This window comes from Paroedura picta, chromosome 4, assembly GCF_049243985.1.
Source record: "Paroedura picta isolate Pp20150507F chromosome 4, Ppicta_v3.0, whole genome shotgun sequence".
Lineage (NCBI taxonomy): Eukaryota > Metazoa > Chordata > Lepidosauria > Squamata > Gekkonidae > Paroedura > Paroedura picta.
Window position 1 is genome coordinate 120,428,066 of NC_135372.1, and position 20,456 is coordinate 120,448,521.

Below are 20,456 nucleotides of genomic sequence, written 5' to 3' on the forward strand. Positions count from 1 at the left end.
CAAAAAGGGTAAAGCATTTGGGAGAAAGAGCTCTATTACAAATACAGGTATACAGTCGAACTTGTGAAAACTGGCTTTCTCCCCTATAATCTGCTAATGGTTAGACTCATGAAATACAAACGGAGTCTGTTCCTCAAATAAATGTGAAGCTGGGTAATAGAACAAATGTTGTTAACCTAAAACATATTTTGACAATGCAAAGAGACGAAGATGGCATAATTCTGAGCCAGGAGTTGAACAAATATGGAAATTAGCCCCAACAAAAGCTTTTTATTAAATATTACCTAGGATTCCATGACTATTCATCACTCCACTGCTGTTTTTTGAAAGCTATATTTGACATTTGAAAGTAGACTAGTTCTGGGTTAGTTTTGGTTAAGAATATATTCCTTGGTATCCTTACTTGCTAAATTAACAGGCCTGTGTTTTCTATTATGTTGAGAAACATTATAGTCGCCTTTTCAGAACGCATGCCCTGCAACCAACTACTAATTCCGAGGGCTGCCTAATGTTATTGCACTGTTCGTCTGATGCTAGAATAATGATACGAATGCAGAACCGATGAGAAGAAATTGGGCTGAGTGTGGAAAATCAGGACATTCTTCTGAATGCAAGCAATATAATAAAATATAATCTAGAAACATCTATGTCTCCCTCCCTTTCCTCGCGGCTGAAATTTGGCATCGTACATATTGATGTTCGGTGTGTACTGCCAGAACGTTAAGGTGCACTGCAGATTAAAGCACTGGTGCGGAACGCGTGGGGATTTTATTTCTTTTTTAACTTATGTGTTCCAAAAAAGAGCAAGGCAAGGAGGGGGGGGGGAGATCAGATGATCATTGCAGTTCTCATAAATTACCGGCAGCTGATTTCAAGTCTAATGCGGATGATGCGCGGCACGTTGCTTTCAGGGGAAACGTACTGATATTGGACAGCTGTATGATGAGGAAATGCCCAATCATCCCAGCGCTACTTAGTTTTCTCATCTGTCAAGAAGCCCCCATTTATGATCCTTCTCAGAAGTAACATGGCTGCAACTTGCATACATTATACTCTGCCCTCCCCCTCCCTCCCCAAAATTACTGTTCTCTTAATCAGTGTACTAGACCTTAATCTCCTCTGGCAGTCAAAATCGTCCCTACTTGTGTGAATAGTAGCCTCTGAGCCTTAAGGAAACACTCTTCATTGGCAAAGGGACATGAAAGGGATTGTGTCTTAATTTCATCTGGACATCTTTCCCCCCCATTAGAGGTGTTCAACTTTTATTTTTTTTTTACACCCACTAATTTACACTTCACCTATGATTTTAAATTCACTAACCGTGGGTGACAGAAGGAAAACACAAAAATGCAAAATGTTCCAAGGTGTAAAAGCCGTGGAACTTCAGTTCTCGCATAGAAACATAGTTGGGATGCGGCAGGGATCATGCAATCTACCGGCGACCAGAGCAGCAGCACGGTTGAAGTCAAATCGAGGGAGGGTTTTGTTGGTGGGATTCCGTCTATTTCAAATTTTGACTCCGCATCATCTTGAAGAGGGAAATGTGTGTGTGGATTCTTGAAATTCAGAGCAGTATTTTGGATAGTGTGTGCTCCCTTTTCTAAAAAAAAAAGAGCTTCGTTGATCTCAAAAGTGCCGATTTTGTTAAAATAACTCTGCTGCTAATAAAAGGAGATTCTGCGCATTGTTTCCTTGCAAGCTAATAAAGCCCTCTGAGGATCAAATACTTTTATTTAAAAAAATGTAAAGTTATGAAAATCCGGCACAAGTCATCCTTTGAAAGTTAGAATTATGAAGCAGCGTATTCACTCTAATTGGCCCTTAGAAGCATTTTATCTCTCTCCTTCTGTGTTCGAAGTTCCTGATTATGGGTTTTGGAATGCATATTACAATACTGTAACAATAAAATCTGTGACTCCTTTTGAAGCAGCAAGAGAATTAATTATTGTAACCTCATTCAGAAAGATATGGCAATGCTTTAAGTTAACATTCCCTAACAGGCATTTAATTCTCATTTAATAAAACCATTATATTGCATGATAAACAAATGCCAATTGATTATTAAACACATTTATTTCAGATGAATAGAAATGCCAGATTCAGTGGTCATTAAGCATCAATGAAGAGACTTTTCATTAATAAACTGCAATTTATTTACTATGGCAAGGGTCTTGTTCAATCTAAATTAAATGTCTATTTGGGATCTCTGTAGATAATCTATAGCTTTATCAAAGGCATCAGAGTGTTTCTTCCAAAAAAAGCGTTTTCAGTTCAGATGTGCTAGATGCAAAGTCTAAAAGAAGTGAGGGGGAGGGGGAAAATCAATCCTTATAAAAGAAGCTTTGGTTGATGCTAGATAACTAATTACACTGGCTGATCCATTGTGCAATTCTATTCCAACTGTTCTGTTTTCCTCCCTTTCTGAACTTTGATGCAATACATTCCAATGCATTTAATTACTCATTGACTATTTGCAAGGCATCTTCTACAGTAATTTCATATTTAAAAAATGGTAAAGGGCTATCGTTTAACGAACCCTGACCATTTCAGAGGTAAAGGATAAGTTTTATTCCATCAGTATCTGAAACAGCGTAATTGTTCGGTGGAGGGCATCTATCTTTAATAACGTTTTGGATGAGTAAGTAGCACAGAACTAAGGAAAAAGCTTATCAATCACCCATGGATTTGTCTTTAGATATCAGCTTGTATTTTAAAACCTTTTAGCAGCTATGCGTATGATATCGGAGTGGGGGGAAAAAGAAACCCTTCCACAAATAGTTTCATGCGTTTGATTTTCCTAGCCAACTGCATATATGCAAGGATATTCATTTTCATAAATCTGCAGGGTTTGCTTCTTTATCCATTGTGAAGCATGTTTATTTGAAATAAAGGTCAGATTCATTATGGAGGGAGAAAGCAGAGTTGCATAAACTATTTTAAAACGTAAGACTTTTTACGGAAAGTGCGTCTAATTGCCTTTAAGCGCTATTTAAAGAAAATATGCTTTGTTCAACAGTAAACAAGTGAGCCCCTACAATGGAGACTAGGCAGCGGCAGATGAATGGAGGGGGATCGCTTGAAACTGATGCTAAACAAATAAAAAGAAATGCTCCTTGTCATTGCATACTAAAGTCATTGCAGGGGGTGGGATGGGGTATCCTCATCATTATTTTTGTTAGCAGTTGTTAGAGGGTGATACATGAGTGCTTGGATTTAAGTCATTGTAGTCCAGGGAGTTATTGTCAGTGAAATTGTGAGATGCTTTTAGCTATGCGGGAAATGAGCCAGTGACTAAGATGGGGTTGTAAACAAAGAAGTCTTCTGCTCACAGGTTGCAACATCCATTAGGGCTGCCAGCTCTGGGATGGGAAATATCTAGAGATTTGTTGTGTGTGGGGGTGAAGCCTGGGGATGGTGGGGTTTGAGGAGGGGAGGGTCTTCAATGGGGTATCATATCACAGAGTCCACCATCTAAAGTGGTTATTTTCTCCAGAGAAAGTGATCTCTGTGGCCTGGAGATAAATTGCAATATCAAGAGTTCTCCAGTCACCACCTGGAGGCTGGCAACCTGATCTGCTATGCACTTAAATCAGCCACTCTAGTTTAGCCTCAGCACCTACCTTGCAGGGTCATTGTAAAGATAACCTGGTGATTGTATGTGCAGGGCTTTGGATACCTAAGCGGTGTATAAAGTGCTGAGTGTCCCTTTCATTGTCAAGTAGGATTATTTTATGACCCAGATTGTTCATCTGCTGCAGACAGCTCTTGAAGAATGTGGCTTCTTATGCTATTATGCCTGTATATCCAGAAACCTTTCTGCAGAGCTGCAGGCCTGTGTAGGAGGGCGTTCTCTGTTCTCTTCATCCGAAGAGCAGTATTTTACACATGCTGGATAGTAATTGGGAATGTGACCTTTTAATTTTCTTATGGCAAACAGTATTGGAGAGGAATTTGTCCAACTATACAAAAACACAACACAAAACAAAAAAGTGGTCTGGGAGAAACTTAAAGCAAGACTAAGATTTCTTTCACGGTCAAGGAAAAAGGGGGTTCCAAATCAGGTTCAAGGTTTTGGTTCTGACCTTTAAGGCCATCCATGGCCTGGGTCCCACTTATCTGAGGGACTGCTTGTCACCTTATGCCCCCTGGAGGACTCTTGGCACTGCAAGTATGAATTTGCTGGTTATCCTCAGCCTCTGGAAGGCATGCCTGGCCTCAACCAGGGCCAGAGCCTTTTTGGTCCTGGCCCCAACATGGTGGAATGAGCTCCCAGAAGAGCTGAGGGCCCTAATGGACCAATCAGCATTCTGCAGAGCCTGTAAGATGGAGGTCTTCTGCCAGGCATTTGGTTGCTGCAGGGCTAGAAATATCGGGTCCCTCTATAAGCCCCTAGGCTGGACATTGTCAGTAAATACCCTCTGGGGTGTGAAGAGATGGGATGGGGGAGCTTTTTTGTAGATTGCTTTTTGGTTATTGGTTATATGTATTGGGTTTCATGTAGATTTTAATGTTTTTACTGTAAACTGCCACAAGCCAGCTGGGCTGGGAGTGGCAGTCAGCAAATACAATGATAAATAAGTGAAAAACTCAGAAATTGAGGGCTGTTTCATGCAATTTTGGGATTTACTTAAAATGTTTTACAGGAACAACTAAAATCAATATTCTGGGAATATGGACATTCCCAAAAAAAGTTACCATAAAGGTAGCCCATAAGGGAAGGGTGCCTCACACAGAGACACCTTCATGAACATCGGTCCACCCCCAGGCAATTATTGTCGGACGTCAGCGATTGGGCATTAAAGCTGGGAATGGAGGAGTTGAGGCACTGGGTTTGGGTGAAGTGGGGTAATTCTTTGCTGCCATTAAGTTGTTGTAATTGTACTGTAAACTGTTTTTAAGCATATTGTAGGGGATTTTAAAATGTTTTATGTTTTAATGTAAATCACCATGAGTCAACCTGGCTGAGAGTGGTGGTATATAAATTGAATAATAAATAAATAAATACAAGCCCATGATTGGACTCTAAGCAGGTTGGTGCATGCAGAAACCAGCCTGGCAGAGATTGACTATGGAGACAGTAGGGCCCCTTAAGAAACCTAGGAAGCCAGGCTAGGCTTCCATCTTGCCAGGCTAGGCTTCCATCTTGTCCACTAGCTTTATTTCTCTTGCTTAGAAAAGCCAGGCCAGATTTCCATCTGGTTTGAGCTGGACTTGAAGCTTATCTTCCATTTCCTGATTGCTCAACTGACTGAACTAAATGTGCACATTATAGAAATCATCCCCTCCTGGCCAAAGACTATTAGACTACCAGTAGGAAAGGTATAGAGCCTCTTGTGGCACAGAGTGGTAAGGCAGCCGTCTGACAGCTTTGCCCATGAGGCTGGGAGTTCAATCCCAGCAGCCGGCTCAAGGTTGACTCAGCCTTCCATCCTTCCGAGGTCGGTAAAATGAGTACCCAGCTTGCTGGGGGGTAAACAGTCATGACTGGGGAAGGCATTGGCAAACCACCCCGTATTGAGTCTGCCAAGAAAACGCTAGAGGGCGTCACCCCAAGGGTCAGACATGACTCGGTGCTTGCACAGGGGATACCTTTACCTTTACCTTTTTAGGAAAGGTATTTCCCTCCAGGTACTAACTGCAATTTCTTTTGTCTCTTTTATTCAATACAGCAACATCTCCTGCGCCTAAATGTCTCCCATTGTACACCCCCCAGAGTCCTTACTGATTAAACAGTGCAGGGCCATTAGCAACACATTATACCTACCCCTACCCCTACATCCCCTGTTTTTTTGTGGTAGGCACAAATGCACCTTGTGCAATCCCCAGCTCCCCTTCTTTCTTTTATGTACAAAGTGAAGACTTCCTAATTTGTAAAGCTTTGAGTCAGGCTTCAATTCACTATGTCGTCTATCCAAAGTGCCTGGAAAAACTGGTATTTGTTTCCTTTCTATAAACCAGGACTGTAAATGGAGATTGAGCTAGTTTGTTCATGAATTTGCATTGGGATCTCACGGTGAATTGGAGAGTAATTCAAACTTTGTACCGATCACAAACAAGAATAGAGTTCTTATGCTGTCTGAATGTGGTTAGGCTAGAGTCAAATTAAATGTGTCCCTTTTGGCCCATTAAAACCATGTTTTTGATTTGCAGCTTACAAGGCTTGGGCACAAACCTGTTCATGAACTAAAATTCATGATGAATTTTGGCCAGTTTGTGGTTATAAGCTAGAGCCACCAAATTCATAGGGGATATAGGATAGCATCCGGGAGCAGTCCCATGTGACTTTGATATCTCTACCTTGCACAGGATCCATTCTGTATACTCCTGAACCTGTGCCTGTCCAGAATGACATTCACCAAACCTGGAGGGCAGATAGTGGAGAGTCTTCCAGAGATCCCCTGTGAGTTTGGTGTTTTCAGCATGCTGGGAAGATTCTGTCACCTCACAAACCAAACCAGTTCATGAGGTAACTAAAAGTTTATGACCGTTCATGGTTTGCAAACAGGCATGATATAAATCACAAACTGGTTCATACCCATACATACATATGACATTAAGAATGTTTTGACTTTTGACACTAGAACTGCATGTAATAAGATGGTCAGGTTCTGGGCTACCCCTTGGTTGGGTAAAAGGTAAAGGTAAAGGTATCCCCTGTGCAAGCACCGAGTCATGTCTGACCCTTGGGGTGACGCCCTCTAGCGCTTCCATGGCAGACTCAATACGGGGTGGTTTGCCAGTGCCTTCCCCAGTCATGACCGTTTACCCCCCAGCAAGCTGGGTACTCATTTTACCGACCTCGGAAGGATGGAAGGCTGAGTCAACCTTGAGCCGGCTGCTGGGATTGAACTCCCAGCCTCATGGGCAAAGCTTTCAGACGGCTGCCTTACCACTCTGCGCCACAAGAGGCTCCCTTGGTTGGGTACAAAGTGTATTTCAGAGAAGTGTCTCCGGATTCTGCCATGGATTCAGGCAGCAGTCATGATAGATGTAGATAACACCTGTCTTCCACCTCGCTCCCAGCTGCATTTCCTCGAAGGTGAGGGTCAGCAGCGACTCTTGGACTCCAACGGTAATGTCACTGGGAGGTGACAAAAGGTTCAAGCCACGGCATTGCCTCTTTCTACGTCATCATGGTCAACCAGCTGTGGTGCTCCAAGCACATGTCTGGATAGCTGTTGGGCTTTTAAGGTAGTCACTTAGCTGGGTGGTCAATGAGCTGATGATATGAACGTTTGTAACTTACCAATAATTTCCTAACCTTTAAAATTCATATCCCCCGGTATCGCTTTTCTGTATAGCTACTTCTTGCACCGGCTGAGAAAATGGGACTAATTCCATGACTTCCAACTTCCTTTCCCCCCATAAAAATGTTCAGGGAAAAATGCCGACTATGTAAACTAGAGATCATTAGAAGTCCCCCCCCCACCTTCCTCCTGTCCTTAACAAATGGGTTCAGCAAAATGTTTTCTCTCAGGCTCTGGGTCTCGATTTAGGGGATTTAAAAACTCTGGTTTTTTTATTTATTTATTTATTCATTAGATGGGCCCACAGTCGACAAGAAGGGGGAACATGGGGGCTATTAATCTTTCCTGTCATCCATTCACAGATGTGAAGTTCACACCACAGCAAATGTGAAGTCAGCAGTACACAACCACAAGGTAGAAATTTTCAAGCGAAACAAGCTTTGAGGGAGGGAGAGGGAGAGCGAGACAGAGAGGTAAAGGATGAGGGAACAGCGTAGAGAATAAAGAAGGAAGATGTGAAGAAGATGAATGGGAAAAAGAGAGGGAAGAAAAAAGACGAGAAAGAAGTATGAAAGAAAGAGAAATTAGAAAGAAGAGAGGGGGAGGAAGACATAAGAGAGTTTACATGTATGAGAAAGAAGAGAGTTCGAGAAAAAAAGGTGGGAGAGACAGACACCGAAATAGAGAGAATATTTAAACTAGAGTGTTAATGTATCCTTAGCATATCTGGGTGTTTTGGATGTCCCAAAGATGTAAAGGGTAATCACTCTCCCAGCATGTATATGTTATTGATATGTTAATATCATTTTTTTCTTTATCTACAAGCAATGAAGTTTGCAAACTGACTCTGATTAACTAGGTCTGACTGTCTCTGTGGTACGTGTATGTACATTGGCAAATACATGTACATAAATATTTATGCTATATACACAATAGTGTCTGAAAATTCCCATCGAGCAATGGCCGACATGAAAAGTCCTATTAGTATTGATGCGACATCAGACAGGCATGTTTGTGCTGATATAACCCGCAGCAATATCAATACTAATGTGCCTGCTTGGGAATATGAAATATATAAGTAGATTGAGTTCTTAATGGAAACAGAGTCAAATCTAAAACAGGGAATACAATCTGTGATGGGAAATGTAAAACAAATTAATTTCATCTTGCCTCTGCTAACTTGAATCACCTCCCTGGATGGTCTGGAAGTTGGTATGGAGACCTGACTTAATGGGGACCGATTTCAAATTGGAACTTGAGTGAATCTATTGGGTTCCAAGTCAAAGTCATGCCAAACTATGTCTTCAGCAGCACAGCAACAGTGGCCTGGTAAATCAAGCTGCAGTGTTCCCTGGCGAAGCTGCCAATGGGTTCCTTCGTGGTTGGGGCTTGTGTTCAGCTTGCAATAGTATTTGCATGGTGGCAAAGCAGCAGGTAGGCCAGCCTTTCTGAACTATTTTACCATTGAGAAACCCCTAAAATATTTTTCAGGCTTCAAGAAACCACAGAAATGGTGTGCTTGTGCATAATATGGTTGGGAAGCATAGCTATGTACATACCCATCCAAATACTCTCTCCTTCCCACCCCATCCAGGTCAGTCATTGGACATTTTGGGAGGGGGAGGTGGGCTGCCATGACAAAATCAGTAAACCATATATTTTTGAAAACATCGGGTCACTAGCTACTTGATTGGCTCTCGGCCAGTAATAGCTCCCCCCCCATAGCTGAACCTCTATTGGGAGGGAGCCCTCAGCCAGGAAGGGCTGATAAGGAGTCGGCTCTCCACCCCAACTTCCTGACATCCTCAGAATGTGTTGGGTAGAAATGGAGCCAAATCCACTGAGTAGCTCAGGTGTGGAGGGGAGAAGCAGCAGCAGCAGAGGCCCCACTGAGTAGCTTGTCCCTGGAGGGAGGAGGGATTACCAGCAACAGCAGCACCAGAAGCCCCAGTGAATAGCTAAGGTATGGAGGGAGGGAGAGGAGAAGCAGCAGCAGCAGCAAAAGAGGTCCCAGTGAGTAGCTTGGCCCTGTAGGGGGAGGGGGGGAGAAGGAGCAGCAGAAGAAGAACAGGCCCCACTGAGTAGCTCAGGGGACTGATCTCTGTTGTCTGGAGATGAGCTGTCATAGCAAAATTCCCCCTCCAAAACAGCCATTTTTCCCTGGGAAGCTAACCTCTATAGTCTGCAGATGAACACCAGTTCCAGGAGGTCTCCAGGCCACACCTGGAGGTTGGTGACCCCTGGGTTATGAATGTTCCTTGAAGCTTGGAGGTGGAGCCTTAAGAGTCCAAGGGTGGGGTGGGAAGAGTAAAGGCTGCCCACTAGCCCTATGGAACCCAGCAGGGCCTCTGCTCTCACTCCCTCCTAGCTACCTTCTCGAGAAGAACTGGTGCCAGGAGATCAGTTGTTTTTCGTGAAGATCTCCAAGCCTCCACCTAGAGGTTGGTAACCAGGCTGGCTGCACATGGAGAAGGAGTGGGGAATCCATCTGGGCTCTTGAGATTAGAGTCTCCTAGTGTTTAATCACCCCCACATGCTGGTTCTCAAGATCCGGCGGGGAACGGGCAGGGGGAGGGTCAGCACCCTGGTATTTTGCCCCTAGTATGGTCATATCACCCGATTTATGTTCAACAAATTTTAAATATTTATTACAAATTAATTAATTCCCACCCATTCAAGAAACCCTTCCAGGGCTGTCAAGAAACCCCAAGGTTTCACAAAACCCTGGTTGAGAAAACCTGTGGTAGACCCTCGCCTGTTACTGTGCAACAAAGGTCTTCCAGACTGAAAATGTGATTTGCTTTATCCTCCCCTTTGGGGCACCTCTGATCATCGTGTAATCAGAGCAATTGTTTCACATTGCCTGATCTTGTGTGGAGCTTCTTCATATCTCTTCCTTTGTAGGCTATTCTGTGTGTAGCATTTTTGTGTGTACAGGTGATGTAGGAGCTGTATGCGGTTCCCGGTCCCTCTTGCAAGGCAGTCGCTGCCCCCAAAGCCCAACTTTGAATTGCTCTTGGCATATGCATCTGGCCTGTGATTAATTAGTTGTTGTCTTGGATGTGAGTGGTTATTTTCATTGACTGTGCACTCCTTTGCTACCTTGTTTTGAATTGCAGTAGGTAAAGAACTCCGAAGGGCTTTGACAGTGACTGACTGCAGGAATCAAGTGAAGTTCCTCTGGACCAGGGCTAGTCAAACTGTGGCCCTCCAGATGTCCATGGACTACAATTCCCATGAGCCCCTGCCAGCAAACGCTGGCAGGGGCTCATGAGAATTGTAGTCCATGGACATCTGGAGGGCCACAGTTTGACTACCCCTGCTCTGGACACTGGTCGTAAAGATCAGAGAGATTTTTGAAAGGGCCCTTACAGTGCATGCCTTTTTCTTGAACAGCTTTCTCCTCAAGAGATCTCATGTATCAACATACTGAACATGAAAATGTTACCCAGGCATGGTGCTCAAGTGTGCCTGAAGGAATGTTCCAGGAAGCAGCAAAACAATAATTGGCTGCTTGTTTCAGGTGCTTTGATTGGCCATGACCATTTGTGCAATGCATGCGTGGGCATACAGCAGTGTTGTTGCAATGGCAGCATGCAATTATTATTATTAAAAAAAATAATTCACTGCATGCAACAGCCCAAAACAAAATAGCAAGGTACTTGGAACAGTATGAATTGGCCCAGATGTTACAGATTGGCAAGCCCCTCTGAAATCAAACAATTTTAGGGAGGAAAACACATTTTGGAAAGAGCAGTGATGGTGGTGGGGGCACAGAAAAATTGGAACAGTAAGGGATTGCAAACAAATGTATGAGAAAAGAGGGGAGGGGAAAACCTGTAGGGAAACTGTAAGGGAATTAAACCAGAACCTTACAACTGTCTGGGAGATGCCACTGTGTGCCTAGCTGTCCCAATTTTATTCAGCTATTTGTGCTAAAGAATGGAATTTAGTAAAGATTGCACAAATAATAGCTATATACACATAGATAAAGGAGGAACATTCCTACCTTTAAGGTTCTGGTAATCGCCTTTAAGGCCATACATGATCTGGGCCCAGTGTACCTGAGGGACTGCCTTTCTGCCCACACCCCTCAAAGAGCTTTATCCTCTGCTACCTCCGATTTCTTGGTGATCCCTGGCCCCCACCTGGAGGAAAGAGCTCCCAGAGAAGATCAGGTCTCCATGGAATTTGAACAGTTCCACAGGGCCTGAAAAAGGGAGCTCCTCCACAGATTATAACATGAATAAAAGGAAGGTTCACAATAGAATATCAACAGAAAAACAAGGAACCTTTTCCAAGGCAATATTCTTGTTCTAAATATATATATTCAATTCTAATACAATTTTTTATACATGAAGAATCAACCATAACGGTTTCTAGATAATTTCTGTTTTCAATATCTTCTTCAGTGGTTGAGTCCTCCAATATAAGATTGTTGTAACAATAGTGAAAGATTAGTGTGGAAAAATCCTACAGAATTTCCTTATATTAGTGTTTTAATATCAATAGGCCATTGGCTCCAAAGTATCAGGGAATGTCAATCAAAGACATTTTATGTATTTTTTCTGATGATGTTTCAGTCACTGAACTTGTAGGTGTGGGGTGATATAGTTGTTTCTTGGCAAATTACGGTCTTTTGGGTTCTTACTGTTCCTTGGGCTCTCATAAGGTTCACTGTCATAAGGTCCACCATCCTGATGCTCCCTGGGTTTTGGGTACCTGCTCTTTATTTGCATTGAAATGTATGTGACAGATGATATGTGCTTGCAATTGCCTCCATGGGTGTCTGCATCTAGTATGAATACAGTTATGACCTGTAGATACTACTTGAGCTAGCAGCCAATGGTGATGTGCCTTTATGGCTGATGTTACATGGCTGATCTTACATGTTGGCCATGCCAGGCTGCCATCACTGCATAACTCAGTTGCTGACTTGCTTCACTAGCTGGTTTGACTCCAAAGGGTAGATGTATCTGTTCCATGATATCTTGAAAGACCCTAGATCAGCAGATTCCAATTCCCATCAAGAATGATGAAAATGCTTTTTACCAGCCAATTAAAATTTAACATAGGCTGGTATTGGACATATTGGGGGAAATTTAACCTTTTCTACCAAATCATCTCCTGTAATCATGAGAAGTTGACTCCCAAGCAACAAACGTGCTCGCATTTATCTGAGGTATTAGAGGTGTTTTAATGTATGTTCTCTGTTGTCGTTCCCAAGTATTAATGCAGCTTTAAGACTATGCAATCCATGTTGTAATGTGATTGTAAGTGAAACAAGCATATGCAAGAACTAGGGTTACCAGTGGGGTACCATGCCACAGATTCGACCCTCCAAAGTGGCCATTTTTTTCAGGGGAATTGATATATGAAGCTTGGAGATGAAATGTAATTCCTGGGTATCCCCAAATTCCACCTGGAGGCTGGCATCCCTAGTAAGAACATCCAAGCACTTAAAGTGACTATTTAATAATTGTAAATGAATAGCAGATCTGGCTATTTATAAGTAGACAGATGTTTTTTCTTTAGGAATCTACTGCACGGGGCTAGAGAAAATGCCATTTGATTAAGAAATTTGATTAAGAAATTCCACCTGTGGGGTCTAAGATATTTCTAGTAATGATTCCTTTAGGCTCGGACTCCAATTCAGCAGGATTACTAGTTTTCAGCATTATCTATAACCAAGGACATTTCTAAGTTTGTTTTGTTCCTCACCTTTCCAATTCTCTATGGATTCTGATCTTTTTAAAAGGGTTCCTTAAAAAAAAAACAACCCTATTCTTCTCTCCAAAGATTTAAAAGAGAATGAGGACAAAAATGACAAATATATAAGTAATACTTGTTTGTAAAGACCTCCCACTGGTTTATTTCATTATCTGTCTCATGGAGTATATCGGAGGCACGATCTGTAGCAAAAAAAGGATGCTAGCTTTGATCCTTGCTGTAGTACATTCTCTTCATGATACATTTCTTTATCAAACCTCTGTATGTGTATTTGTGCATGGATATCCATACATTCAGGCATGCACCTGCAGGAGAGATGTCCCTGTGCTGTTTTTATTCAGAAGCAATCAGTATGTTATCTATTGCCTGTGGACTGTAGACCCTGTATTAAAAGAAAAATACACAAAGTTCACAGCTTGCATACTTTCCCCCCTATGAGATCATGCTGCCAACTGACAGAATCCTTTTACAATGCATGTATGCACTACCCAAAGAATCAAGGCACCTGGTCTTGGCCTTGCAGTAAAGGGCTTGAGAGTAGGACTAATTACTCAGGGGCTTTTTGCACGCCTTCAAAATAGCACAATGGTTGCCAATTGAAAACGCTACTGATTTGCTGTTTTGCACAACGTTGTCGACAATCTGCCACACACCTGAAACCAATCTGCAAAAAGCGCTTCCTTGTAGCGCTTTCAGGGAAATCCCCAAAAGTGGATTCACCCTTCGGAAAGCGATACTCCTGCAACCAATCTGCAACACTAGCGAAAAAGACCTGTGCGTTAACATTGTTGTGGTTTCTACAAAGTCCCTCCCCCTGGCTCTCTTCTCTGATCTTCCGGCGAAGCGATCGCCATTTTTTTTTCTCCGAGCGAGCGGGGATAAACGTACCAGCGAGCCTCTTTCAGTTTAGAGGCTTCCCCGGCTTCAGTCCCTCCCCTTCAGTCACTAAGCACACTTCAGTCACTAAGCACACTACTAAACAGTCACTTTATTTTTTACACATTCATTCAGCCGAAAATCGGGCCCGTGAGAGGGGGGGGGGATTTTTTTTTTCACTCGCAGGGAGCGTGGCAACGATCAAACGACAGCTCAAACACACCAGGCAGCTGGATGGGTCTCTCCGTTGCAACGAATTAACACAGATTTGTTACAATGGGTCTGTTTTTTTTTTAAAAACCTTTCTTAAAGGGAAAGGGGCTGTTTGGGAGCATGCTAACGGCTGCCCATTGGCCGCTTCCTTTCTAGCGATTTCTGCCGAGACCGGAAGCCTGTGGGAAACGCTACAAAACGCAACTGGATTCCACTACAAAGGCAGGTATGCATAACGACGAATTCCACTATTTTAAATGGCGATTTTTCATTCAGTGACCAATTTGCTACAAAGATCCCGGTGCGTAAAGCCCCTCAGTTTTGCCATACCAAAGACATTCATGGTGGCCTTAACAGAGCTGGGATCCCCTAGGTCAAATAGGCTTGCAAGAACTTAAGTTCCATCCAGGTTTTTTGAAATTATTTCTTGGATACTGCTTGTTTTACAAAGTGTATACACTGCCTTTCTGCCTTCATAAGAGTGACCAACAATTTAAGACATACATAATAAAATTATACTTTGAAAACGGTTAAAACAAGCTAGAAAACCATCATCATTTAATTAAAACCAGAGCTAAAATACATACAGAAACCTAAAGTGACCATTAAAAACATCGGAGAATAAGGCAGGAGCACAGAAGGGACACCATACAAAACAAAAAAGGCTTTACCTGCTGGCAGAAGAGGCAGCTGAGGGGGAGAAATGGGTCTCCCTGGAGAGAAAAGTTCTAGAGTTTTAATATCATGACCATGAAGTGCCCCTCTGGGGTTGCCACCTGGCTAAAGCAGGGCCGCTGAATATGACTGTAGTGGTCAAGTGGGCTCAAGAGGAATCAGCCAATGGTCAACTCTCTGCCTGAAATGCAGGATGCCTCAGTATCTGAAATAGCAGCATAACTTTGAGTTTGCAGTTTCAGTCTAGGACAGCAGAATCTATCGTTTGCTCCGCCCGAAATATTCATTAGCTGGCACAGCATGTCTTGGGGTAAGGCCATTAGGGCACATGCAGGTGATTTTTCCACTATATATCCCAAGGCAGGCTTGCTTAGTCTCCAGTGATTTTATAGTTGCTGCAATATAATCTAGTTATGCCAGGCAATGCAAAAGCCAAGATCTGTCACTTTGAATTGCAAAGCCTCTATGTATTCATAATGCATAAACAGGCTTTGGCCATACAGATCTCAGATCCTGTTGTCCTGCAGCTCTGGAAAATTGGACAACTTCATAGTCCTTTATGAAAATGCTATGTCTCTCCCCCCACCCCCATCCTTGTGACTAGTAAATTATGCATTTGAGAGAGGGGAGCATTAAGAAGCTGCTTTTATTACTAACAAAACTCCGGGACCAGGAGGATAGCGAATGACAGTGCTTCTGTCAGACGCTTAATAACTTCTGTGATTTCATGTTTCCTGGAGGTGATGTTTTATAATATGTATTTTCTTTCCATTTTATTGTACTACTTATGCAGAAGATTATTTTATTTGTGCGTCTTTATTTGAACTTCCTCCTAGGTTAAAGGGTAGCCTCCTTTAAAAATGGCATCAACAAGAAGGGTTTTTCTTTGAGCCTCATTTGTGAAACCTCCCATTCGATTTCAAGGTGTGCTTGATTTCAGTGGGCAACAAGTATAAATGTTTTTGCTGCCCCCAGATTTGGGGTGCTTGAGTAAGACATCTTTGTGTGTCCCCTTTCATTCAGCGGAACCATTTCATCCTTGCTACTTACTGAATGGGGTGAGCAGAATGGTATAGTGTGGCCTGATCACAGAAGAAGAAAAAGAGTTGGTTCTTATATGCCACTTTTCTCTACCAGAAGGAGTCTCAATGTGGCTTACATTCGCTTTCCCTTTCCTCTCCCCACAACAGACACCCTGTGAGGTGGGTGAGGCTGAGAGAGCCCTGATATCACTGCTCGGTCACCATATATATAAAGTATATGGCTTTCAGCAGTTGTGTTTGTCTACTCTACTCCAGTCTTTACCAATGAGTAACATTAGTTTCTGATGCCACCCAGGCAGTATGTAATCTCCAGCACACAGGAACTCTTTAGTGGTATAGCATGGGAGGTAACGATAAAATGCAAATCAGATTTTCATGATGAAATATTTTAAAAAGGACCGTGACAATATTTACTTTCTTCCCCTTCTTCCCAAATGGCTGGTTTTGCTTATATGCTGTTGGCAGATGGGATGTGGATCATTTTAATTAGATTTTATTGGACTGTTATATGGCCCATAATTGTGATCATTACTCATTTTCACTGTGATTCAGGCAGTGTCTCTGTTTAGACATGATGGCATTTTGATGAGACAAGCCCCATGTCACTTGTTGTCAAAGGAATTGGAAAGAGACATTTTCAAGGCAAAGTTGGACTACATTAGCAAAAGGATGCCGGAAACAATTTCAGTTTCTGAGTGTGTCCAAATTGCAGCTATTATAAGAAAAGATTCTCCTGGGCCTACAGAATCCATCAGGTCATGGAAGAAATATAATAAAGCCAACACACTGTCCACTAGCTGTTGAAAGGTAGCACCAACTCTTCAGGAAGGTGAAAGGAATCCAGGATCTTGACACTGGCTTCAAAAGAAGGGGGCTTGAAAATAGGGCTAGGATGTCAGCTGCCCTAATTTCCTACCCTGCAGTGTGATGTAGATGAAGCAGAGAATCTCTTGGGAACCTCCAAAGCCCCTAATTTTCATCCCAGGAATCTTTCCTTGGTTTCTTTCCCACCATCATTAAAAAAAAAACACCCGGTGTGTTTTTCTATGCCAGTTGTATATTGTATTCATTTACTTGTTTGTCATCTTCTTGGAGAGGAGTGACAAGTGGAGTGCCTCAAGGATCTGTCCTGGGCCCTGTGTTGTTCAACATATTCATAAATGATTTGGATGAAGGAATAGAGGGGGTGCTTATTAAATTTGCAGATGATACTAAACTGGGAGGGGTAGCAAACACAGTAGAAGACAGAATCAGGATACAGGATGATCTTGACAGGCTGGAAAACTGGGCTAAAATGAATAAAAGTGAAAAATTTAAAGTTCTGCATTTAGTTAGCTAATATCAAATGCATCACTATAGGATGGGTGAGACTCGTCTTGGCAGTAGTGCATGTGAAAAAGATCTGACCATAAGTCAGCAGTGTGACTTGGTAGCTAAAAAGGCAAATGGGATTTGGGCTGTATTAAAAGATCTATAGTGTCCAGATCACCACTCTGGTTAGACCTCACTTGGAGTACTGCATTCAGTTTTGGGCACCACAATTGAAGAAAGATGTAGAGAAACTGGAATATGTCCAGAAGAGGGCAACAAAGATGGTGAGGGGTTTGGAGACAAAGTCATATGAGGAAAGGTTGAGGGAGCTTGGTCTGTTTAGCCTGGAGAGAAGGCAAGTAAGAGGTGATATAATAAATACTTCAAATACTTGAAAGGTTGTCATATAGAAGATGGAGAGTTGTTTTCTGTTGCCCCAGAGGGGAAGATCAGAACCAATGGGTTGAAATTAATTCAATAGAATTTTCAGCTAAATATCCAGAAGAAGTTCCTGACAGAGTGGTTCTTCAGTGGAACAGGCTTCCTTGGGAGGTGGTGAGTTCTCCTTCTTCTGAAGTTTTTAAGCATCTATCTGACAGAAATGCTGATTTTATGAACTTAGGCAGAGTGTGAGAGGGTGGGCAGGAAGGGATGTGCCAGTGTTTGTCTCTTGTGACCCTTCCTAACATACACAGGGAATTGCTAATTGCTGCTGTGGGATGGTAGGTGAATTTCATCTAGGCCAGGCTGGATTCTTGAGATTTTTGGTGGTGGTGGTGATGGTGGGGATCACTTGGTCATGAAATTGGGGGTCACTGTGGGTAGGCAGGTAGTTATGAGTTTCTGCATTGTGCAGGGGGTTAGACTAGATGACCCTGGAGGTCGCTTCCAACTCTATGATTCTATGACTGCAACAATTCATTTTGAATTTATTTCTGAGATATGATGTGTGAGTGTACCATCCATAAAAGCTTTCTTAAGGCTTAAAATAATGCTTTTAAGCAATAATGGTGCTGGTAGTGTAGCAGTTACCACTGAGCAGCTGAAAATCAAATGCACATAATAAGGCAGATTTATGGAGGAAGATTGAAGGGAAGTGGAACATGAACTCTTTTGAGATGTTCTGTAGGGGCAGAATGCATGGAGGAGAGGAGTGAGCCTGATCTGCCTAAGTTAATACATGTACAGATTACATGCAGATAGCTTTCTATACGTGACTGAGAATCCTGATTTTACAGGATTCTCATTTCATGAAGAGAAATGTACATGCAAATACTTTCTACATATGTTTTTTCTGAAAGGGTAGATGTATATTTTTGAGACATTTATCAGGTAGGGTCTATTCCTTGCTATTCCTCCCTTCAGTTTTTAGCCACTTCAGACCTATTGTCCTTGAATATGCCCAGTCCTTTAAAACAAAGTCATTGAAGCTAACAGGCATCACACCATCTTGCACTGATAAACTCCATAAATTAGTTCTGCATTACTCGAAGTAGCACTACCTTTTATTTGTCATAAATCTATGGGCAATCAATTTCATTGTGTAACTCCAACTCCTTTGAGAAGCACAGACTCCTCAGTTGATATTTAAAGGAACCATGGTAGGAGAGGCAGTAGACCAAAAAAGAACAGAGGTCTTTAATTTGTTCCTCCTCATCTCATTGTCCGTTGATAACAGTTTCTCCTTCTCATGACAATCGCTGTACATTCTGAATGTATCAATTCAGCAAGATCTGGGGCTGTTTTATGGCCAATTTAGACCCATATCAATGCGTATATCAAGGTTATGATGCTATATGCATGAATTATGATTGATGATCCGCCATCATTTCTCCAAACACCTTTCCCAAAAGAGAGGAATGGGCAAAGATTATTCCCTCCCCTTCAATTTGCACAATTTACAGCTTGAAGTTGTGGTAGGCAAATGGTTTGTGAATAATGACTTGCTTTGCTCTAGCCGTGGCCGTGACAGTTGGACACCTTGTTTACTTTGTCTGAAGAGATGACCTCTACACTTTCTGTGCATGGTAATTTTTCTCTCAGTTATGTAGAAGAGACTCTTCCTCTTTTTTCTTTTTTTTTATAACTCTGATGGACTCGGATATAAATAGCTGTGTGTGCAGCAGAATTTAACCCAGAAGCCTTGAGCAAAGTCAGCAACAGTAGGACTTCCCGAGCTTGAGTTAGAAACCACATTGAGCTTAATCATTAATCACCAGTCTTTAATTAACAGCTCTGAGCTTTGAACAAAAGGCACTTACCACAAGGCTGCTGAGGAGCCCTGAACCTCTTCGGTGTGTTTTTGTTTTGAGGACCCAGCGGCCTTCAGGAGAGGAGCTGATGGAGCATCTGCCCTCTGTGTCAAAGGTCACGATGTTAAGGCAGAGCAGATGTGTTTGCAGCCTTTTCTAGCTGGCACTGATTTCAAGCTGACTCAACACAGATAGGCTGCCAGGTCTCCAAAGCAAGAAACCCACGGCAGCAGTGACTTATTTGGAGCAGGAACCAGGCGACTGCCCATTAACACCTTTGTATAGATGAGGTTTTAGGTGTAAAGGAAGGGATATTGCTTTATGCCTGGGAAGCTGGTTTAGGTAGTAGCAGGAGTGGGACATTTTGAAAGTGAGAGATGCGTGCTTAAGGGGACAGATGTCAATATTGCTCGCAACTCTATTATTCTATGATTCTAGAACATTTTGAAGAGTTAACATAGAGCTGGCTGCCCCTTGTTAGCATATGATGGGAAAACACACTTGCTTAGGTTAACCAAGAATGATATGCATGTGGCATGTCTGGGGGAGAGGGGTTGCTTCTGCAAAAAAAACTACCCCCCACTTGGACACATTGATCCCACCTGCCAGTTAGGCACTTGGAGTCCCCCTGAAATTGCAACTGATATTCAGACTACAGGGACCAGTTCCCCCAAAGCAAGCCATATGGAACATTGATTCTAGGGGACATCCTTTCCCAGATTGCCCCTTCCACAAAGATTGTCCCAGGGAATTTCTCAGGTTATGCTTGGCAACCCTCTATCAGAATGAACTGGCTTGAAAGGTAAGTTTGAAGGGACTCTTCTTGTGACTAAGAATGTGTGTTTGTATGTTGGACATGACATCTATTTCCAGTTACACAGAGTAACAAGTCCCAAAAGGTTATGTGCTTCTGCCCTTAAGATTTGACCTACATCCATACACTTTTGGCATGATCACCTGACACTCTTACAATTTTAAAATAAAACAGACATTGGCCTAAAATGGACTAAAAGTTCTAAAACTAAAGTATGTCGCTAGCCAGCTTGATCAACTCCAGGCATCTCCATCTTCATCAGTTCCTATACAGACACTTTGCAGGATGTTCTGGC

General features: G+C 42.5%; 1 long non-coding RNA gene across 1 annotated transcript; it reads right to left on the reverse strand.

The window, feature by feature from the left end:
* Nucleotides 1–13,234: 13,234 nt before the first annotated feature.
* On the reverse strand, nucleotides 13,235–19,448 carry LOC143836866 (uncharacterized). The gene is made up of 3 exons (XR_013230801.1): nucleotides 19,357–19,448; nucleotides 14,738–14,946; nucleotides 13,235–13,359 (listed from the first exon to the last, which is right to left on the reverse strand). It is a non-coding gene; the product is annotated as an uncharacterized LOC143836866 (long non-coding RNA).
* Between the last annotated feature and the right edge of the window lie 1,008 nt (nucleotides 19,449–20,456).